This window comes from Fragaria vesca, linkage group LG3 (assembly GCF_000184155.1).
Source record: "Fragaria vesca subsp. vesca linkage group LG3, FraVesHawaii_1.0, whole genome shotgun sequence".
NCBI lineage: Eukaryota > Viridiplantae > Streptophyta > Magnoliopsida > Rosales > Rosaceae > Fragaria > Fragaria vesca.
In genome coordinates, this window is record NC_020493.1 from 13,049,124 (window position 1) to 13,056,958 (window position 7,835).

The window sequence follows — 7,835 nt, forward strand, 5'->3', positions numbered from 1 at the left end:
CCGCATTATAGGTGTGTACGTGAGCGTTAGACGTAAGCGTTAGTAGCCTATTTGAGTGTTTAATTCAATATAGGGGGTATGGACACATATTTATACACCCGTCTGTCCACCTTGATGGCGTAGTGTAGCACCGCATTAAGGCGTGACGTGAGCGTTGGACGCGAGCGTAGTAGCCCTATATAGACCCATGAATTTATATAGGGAGTATGGACGAGTGTAAATACATACATATATTATAGAGTCTGAGAGGCTCGATATTTTATGGGATAAAAGTTTTATCGCTTGCGGCATGCATTTGATTTTTCCTTAGAAATTAATTTGGGGAAACATAAATATTTTATTTATTATTTTATTTTTTGTCCACTCACTCTAACGTTATTAAATGTTTTCCCCTGGGCCCTTCGTTTTAAATTGCCCAGTCTACAGAGTTCGGGTTGGATTTAGTAGGAGGCGAGGCATAGTCACCCGCATTTCTGCCAGTTTTCGTCAGTAGGTTACATGTTCAACCTACTTGTGTTTTCTTGCTTCCGCTAGTGTTTAGTAGCTCTGAATACTTTGGGATTATTGTATATTATGTGTAGAATTTCTGAAGGATAATTATGTGATGTTTGGAAGTGCTAAATTAAGAGTGTAATTTGGAATTTTCGTGTTAGGGTTGTCCATCTGCAAAGGAGATTTTCTTAATCTTTTCAGTAAATTTTCCTTGGAGGTGGTCCCCGCACGACTTACTTCGGGTTTCAGGGTGAAATTTGGGGTGGGTCGTGTCAAGATCTCACTGACAGGACCCACCCCGAATTTCACCCTGAAACCCGAAGTAAATCTTGCGGGGACCACCTCCAAGGAAAGTTTACCGAAAAAAATCGACATAACCTCCTTTTAAAATGGACAACCTCCTAATAATACCTACAAACACTTCTGAAAAACCAAATCCAACCTTAAACTCCTGGAGCCTTCGTGCTCCCCCAAATCACAACATCTCCCAATTATTTACTAACTTTAAACAAATCTCATAACCAACCATTTCTAGGTTCAGAGCAATTCTAACTGAGAGGAAATGAAGTAGAAATTTAGAAATGAGCGGAAGCTATACTATTGACTATGCCTCTTCTCCATGTACACCCGACCTCAACTATGCAAACATGCCAACTGGACATTTTAAAACGAAAGGCCCAGGGGAAAACATTTGAAACCGTTAGAATGAGTGGACAAAAATAAATTAATAAATATTTATGCATTCCTAATTTGAATTTCATAGAAAATATACTGCATGCGGCAGCTCAAAAGCTCTCAATTCAACGATTGGCAATTTCATAACTAGCTCCGGCTAGTCTCCAAACTTAACAAAAATAAAGCCTCTCAGGCTAAATTATATATAAAAATATATATATGTGTATGTATTTATACTCGTCATACCCCTTGTACGAATTCTATAAAGGAATAAGCAAAATAGAAATTCATGCAAGGCTACTACGCTTGCGTCTAACGCTCACGTCACACCATAATGGAATTTTTCCTCATTATGGCGGAAAAGCACGAGTGTATATACGTGTGGACTCCCTATATGAAAACCTATATGAACCAGAAAAGAAAATAGTTTTCATATAGGGCTACTACGCTTGTGTCTAACACTCACGTCACGCCATAATGGTATTTTACCTCATTATGACGGATCAAGCACGTATGACTAGCTAGCATTTATATATACATACTATCCTCATAAACATCCAATAAACATATCCACCGAAAATCTCATTTCCGGGAACTCTCCAAATGAGGAAAATTGCCAAATATCCTAGAAAGAAATAAATCTCAGCAAAAGAAATAAATGATCAACAAAATAATTCATCGCATGTTTTTCAATTAAAACAAATGTCCACTCACAACTTTAGGCCTAAGCCTGACGTCGATCCGAGGTCTCTTCTGCTTGATCCTCCTCACATCCTGTTTCCAAATGTAAAATTAATTTCCCAACTAAAAATCCAATAATTAAACAAAATAGGCAAAATTAACCGAGAGCCAAATTCACGCTCATCATTGCCTAACTTCGAAACGGTCCACACCTCAACACTAAAACCAGCAGCCTTAACTACACCCTTCCACAGATTAATGGCTTAAATCCTTCGGCCGGATTCTACATTATTTAACCGCTAAAAATACCACACTTCGGAAATTCATAAACCTATCCAAAACTCATCCAAAAATTCCATAATTCACTTCAATAAACTCTCCTTAATATTCCAAATTTAAAAACATTAAAATCTCTCAACCGGCGGCGGCGCCGGCGCCAGCCCCGCCTGCAGCGGCGGCCGATTCCGGCAACCTGTAATTCCTACCAAATTTTAACATAACCTTCCTCTCCACTCTCTCTACAACTTTCCTAACTAGCACAAACACAAATTCCAAGCCTAGCTAGGGCAATCGAACACAAACACCTAAAGAACCCTACGATTTCAACTTTGAATTTCTCCTTACCTAGCTTAAGAGGGAGTGAGACCTTTGGAGGGGTTGCTGCATAGGAGGAGGGCTATAAAACGAGCCAAGGATCGCCGGTTATGGCGGCCGGAGGAGGGAGCTCCGGCGACGGAAGGCTTAACACAGTCGGACCTCTCGGGCCCGATATCTTCCTCACGGCGGCGCTAGGGGGGCTATCACCGGTCCAGGGAGGTGGCTAGGTTGATGACTGACCGAACGGGACCGGTGCGGCAATCTCAGGCGGCCGGACGGCGGCGGGCGAGCAGACGGAATTTTCGGCAGGGAAGAGGACTCGGGAGAAAACCGGGAGAAAGAGAGAGAAGAAAGAGAGGGAGATGGGTTTGGGCCTCACCCAACAGGTCCAAAACCTATATACCCACACTTACTCTAAAATAAAACACCCTGAAAAATAATACCCTAATAAAAATTACCTTTTACTAGCTAAAATTTACCATTTTTACCGTCGACATATTTTTCTCCTACGAATAATCCTCCGAAATTAATCGTCCCTCAAAACCCCTCTAGGGACCAATTAAATTATAACTTCATTGACGGAGACGGTAAAATTCTTATTATAATCAAGCTAGTAAATAAGGTAAAAATTTAAGGGTCGGGATGTGACACTCACAGTCTCCAGTTCGGGCAAGGAAAGCGGAGACGACTGTAAGGGAGCAGCTTTGGCATCCTCTGATCGGCGGCAGCGCTCCTTGGATTTGGCGACTTCGGTTGTGTCTTGGTGCGGCGTTTACAGTTGTGGGTGTCGAGGGAGCAGACAGGGTCGCAGATCGTTCTTGATCAACAAAAAAAACATCCCACACGCATGATCGTGTTCAAAATATTAATTCGAGCCTTGTGATTGATCATTGGAATGAGTTTATGTTCATTAATCTGGAATTGCAAAGTAGCTAGTTTCCAACTAGTCAGTTTTTGTCTGCGGTTGGTGCTAAATCGATTATCTAACGCACATTCATTATCTTATATAAACAAAATACGGTTGGAATTTCTCTAAGAAAATATATGAAGAATAACATCTAAGGTGAGGATCATGGTATATCCGTATATCTGATATCAGAGATACCAGGATCTGATTGCAGCTCCACATAAAGAATATATGGAATTGCATTTCACAATTGTAATTCAATTCTATACAAGGCATAAACATACATGGAAAGATGGACTAAAATAGTACCAGACCATATCTATATGGATTTCACATTCCATTTTCACTTTCAAAATCCGATTGGCTTTCACAGACTATTCCACCTACGTTTCAAGAAATGAACTAGTATAAAAGCAGATACATAAATACAAAATGACTATTAACTATAGGATTTTGAAGATTTAGTTGAACACAATGATAAGGGTAGGCATTCTTGCAGAGTTGCTGGGGGAATTTGCAGAAGCATTTTCATATTTGACGACGGGGCGCCTCTCTCCTACAGCAAGTCGTAGAGTCCGTAGTTTTGGTCGAATCATCAGAAGTATTGCTCGGCTTTCTTCTCCGGCGGTCTCAACTGATGATCGCAACTATGTTTCAAATGTTGTGTATATAAATTTTTAGTCAATGAATAGAATGACTTGATTTTTGTTCCATCATGTATGTGTTTTTCTTTCATGGAATCATCTGGTGTACGTGTTTTTCATCAGAAAGTGTTATAACCAGAAGGGCCATGTATATATGCAACAATACGCCAATATATAGTAGTTAGTATGAATGCATGAAAAGTTAGACTTCGAGGCTTTAATTAGTAAGTTGTTTACTCTAAAACTAATGCTTAATTAAGTTGTTAGTCGTATGAAGATCTTTTGTATATATGCAAAGGAATGGTGCATGTAGATGGCATGCATGATAGTGAATAGTGATGCATATGCATGCAGTCATTTTTGTGATAATTAACTAGCTACTCTAGCTATGTAGCTTTTGTCACAGAGAGTGTGTTAGCATTTTTGTGATTATATACAAGTTCTAAAAGACGTCGCCTTACCCGCCTAGGCTCAGCCGCCTGGATTTTCTCAAAATCGTTTCAGCTAGGCGAAGAGCCGCCCAGGTACCTCCTAAGCGGTCAAGGCGCCACCGAGGCGAAGCAGGCGCGTCGAAGGTGAAGCTTGGACTAGGCGGAAGAGGAAAAAAAACACCAAAAACTAAAACACGTAGAAACTTGAAAGCCTAATCCGATTCACAAATCGATACTTCTCGTTGTTCTGCCTCTCCCAAACCCAACAGCCTCGAAGCCGTTCTCAGTAGAGACCTCGTCGGCCTCTCCCAAACCCAAATAGATACTTTTGAATTGGTTGCGCTCGCACCTTTCCTTGACAAGTCCTTGAGAGAGCACAACTGACCTGGAACTAGAGAGAGATGTAGATGACGTCGGGGAACAGAGAGAGAGAGAGAGAGAGAGAGAGAGAGAGAGAGAGAGAGAGAGAGAGACANANANANNANANANANACGTACGTAAGTAGTACGTACGTACGTACGTACGTACGTACGTACGTACGTACGTACGTACGTACGTACGTACGTACGTACGTACGTACGTACGTACGTACGTACGTACGTACGTACGTACGTACGTTACTCTCTCNCTCTCNCTCTCTCTCTCCTCGTCGTCGTCGTCGTCGTCGTCTCTCTCTCTCTCTCTCTCTCTCTCTCTCTCTCTCTCTCTCTCTCTCTCTCTCTCTCTCTCTCTCTCTCTCTCTCTCATGGCTGCCTCTCTCATCAACCCAGACCTTATCACCTCGCCTCCACCGCACCACACTAGATCTCCTCCGCCTGCCACGCCGCACCAAATCTCCTCCGCCTGCCACGCCCTCTAATCCTTCCTCCACTGCACCACATCTCCTCCGCCTGCGACGCCGCACCAGATCAAATCTCTTTCCCTGGCGATCAAGTCCGCCTCGTTCTACCACGTACAAGACCGGCGTCAAATGGCACGAGCTTCGGAAGTTCGACCTCGCTTCGTCGTGCTTCGAGAGAGCCACCAATCTGCTCTCGAAGATCAAAATCGACACAATCTCCGACGCAGGCGAGAAGAAGCTGTTTCTGGATTTGAGCATCGAGAGGTCAAAAACCGCCTGGGAGGTATCAGACCAGAATCTCGCGGTGGCGCTGCTGAACCGGGCCAAGAGCAGAGACGGCCGGGATGGCTGAAGCAGAGACGGCGAAGGGAGTGTTCTTAGGGCAACGGTGCCACGTCAGCGCAAGCGCGGCGGTAAGGGTTTCTCATAGGGTTCTTAGGGAGAGTTGCAGTGAGGGATCAAAAGTGAGGGCTAAGGTGGTTTCGGAGCTTGTATCTGATGACAGAGTGGTGGCTCTCTTCTCCAGTGAGGCTGCTGCTAAGCAGAGGACTGCAATGCATGCTGTGCTTTGGAATTGGTAAGGTTCTTTGTTCTATTGCAACTATTGAACTTTGGAGTTTGGACTTTTTAGACATTCAATTCAATTGGTTTGTTATCTGAACTTTACAGTGTTGTTGATCATTTCCGGTTGAAAGATTATGTAACAAGTGCAGACCTGTTTGAGAAAGCAATGTTGTATATCCTATTCGACATAGAGCATCGAATTCTTCGAGTCATAGGCTTTTATGCATTTGGGGGGCAATAACGGGGTTTCTGGGATCTGAAAGTTAGTTTTTAAGGGTTAGAAACCGAGTTTCTACAATATTTGCAGCTAATAAGTCGATTACCGGGGATCAGTAACCAAGTTACTGGGGATTACTGGGGGTCAGTAATCGATTATTGGGGGTTAGTAACTGAGTTTTTTGGGTCAGTAACTGAGTTTCTAGGGTCAGTAACTGAGTTACTGGGGATTATTGGGGATCAGTAACTCGGTTACTGGGGTTAGTAACTGAGTTTTTTGGGTCAGTAACTGAATTTCTGGGGTCAAAAACTAAGTTCCGGTAATCGGTCGCCGGAGTAACCCAGTTACTGGGGGTCAATAACTGAGTTTTTTAGGTCAGTAACTAAATTTCTGGGGTCAGTAACTGAGTTTTTGGGGTTAGAAACTGAGTTCTGGTGATCGGTCGCCGGAGTAACCAATTACTAGGGGTCAGTAACTGAGTTTATTGGGTTAGTAATTGAATTTCTAAGGTCAGTAATTGAGTTTCTAGGGTCAAAAACTGAGTTCCGACGATCGGTCGCCGGAGTAACCGAGTTACTGGGGGTCAGCAAACCGAGTCCGGCGACCGGTGACCGGAGTCCGGCGATCGGAGTCCGGCGGCCGGTGTTCGGAGATCCGGTGAACTGCTGGCAAAGTCTTTTCTCTCTCTCTTACATTTTCTCTCTCTAAGCATATATATATAAGGACTAAGGGTAAAAATGTCTCAAAAATGTTATTTTATTATGAATTTAATAAAGATTTGTGTATTTAGGCACAAATAGGTCTCTCTTTCATTTAATTGGGGTCAAGAATCTTATTATCATTGGAATGAGCTTTAGTTTTCAAATATTTGGGCATTAAGGCATTTTCCCTTTTAAATACTATATCTAATTATTTATTAATTAAATATATATAAAAAGTAAATCGTCTAGTCCCCGCCTAGGCTGTCCAGATACTAGGTTATGGGTCGCTTAGAACATTGATTATATATGAGACTAGCTCGTGTCGTGTTTCCTTTTGAATTGCATATATAAGTGAACAACTTTCTTCATTCCTTGACTAATTAGGTTGGCAAGAGTCCATTGAGGTATAGTACTGGTTTATAGATGCTTTTTTGTAGCGGAAAGATCAATTAAGTTGTTGTGTTAATATGAAAGCATGCAAATTTAGACTCAAGGCTATAGTTGGAGAGGAAAGTAATAAAACTGAGATATTGTGGTGAATGTATTGTTGTATTGATTCACGTCAAGTACAATGTTATATACAGAAGACTTGCTAACTTCTAGGACTAGATAAGGAAAACCAACTAATGCTAGCCTAATTTACATGATTACAGAGAGATATCGATACAAGTCCCTAACTATTTGGAACAGTTTCCTTTGATGCTTCAATACTCCCCTTCAAGTTAGAGTGTATGTTAATTACACCTAACTTGCTCAACAGATCGGTAAACTGTGTAGATGTGAGTGGTTTGGTAAATAGGTCCGCTGGTTGATCTTGTGTTCGAATGTAGGCAGTCTTGATCAGATCTCTTTGGATTTTCTCACGAACGACATGACAATCAATCTCTATGTGTTTGGTTCGTTCATGAAAAACTGGATTGGACGCAATATGTAAAGCAGCTTGATTGTCACAGAAAAGTAATGCTGGCTGCGTACCTGTGACATTGAGGTCTTTCAATATATTCTGCAACCAAGTAATCTCACAACAAGTAGAAGCCATGGAACGATACTCTGCTTCCGCACTTGATCTAGATACTGTTCCTTGC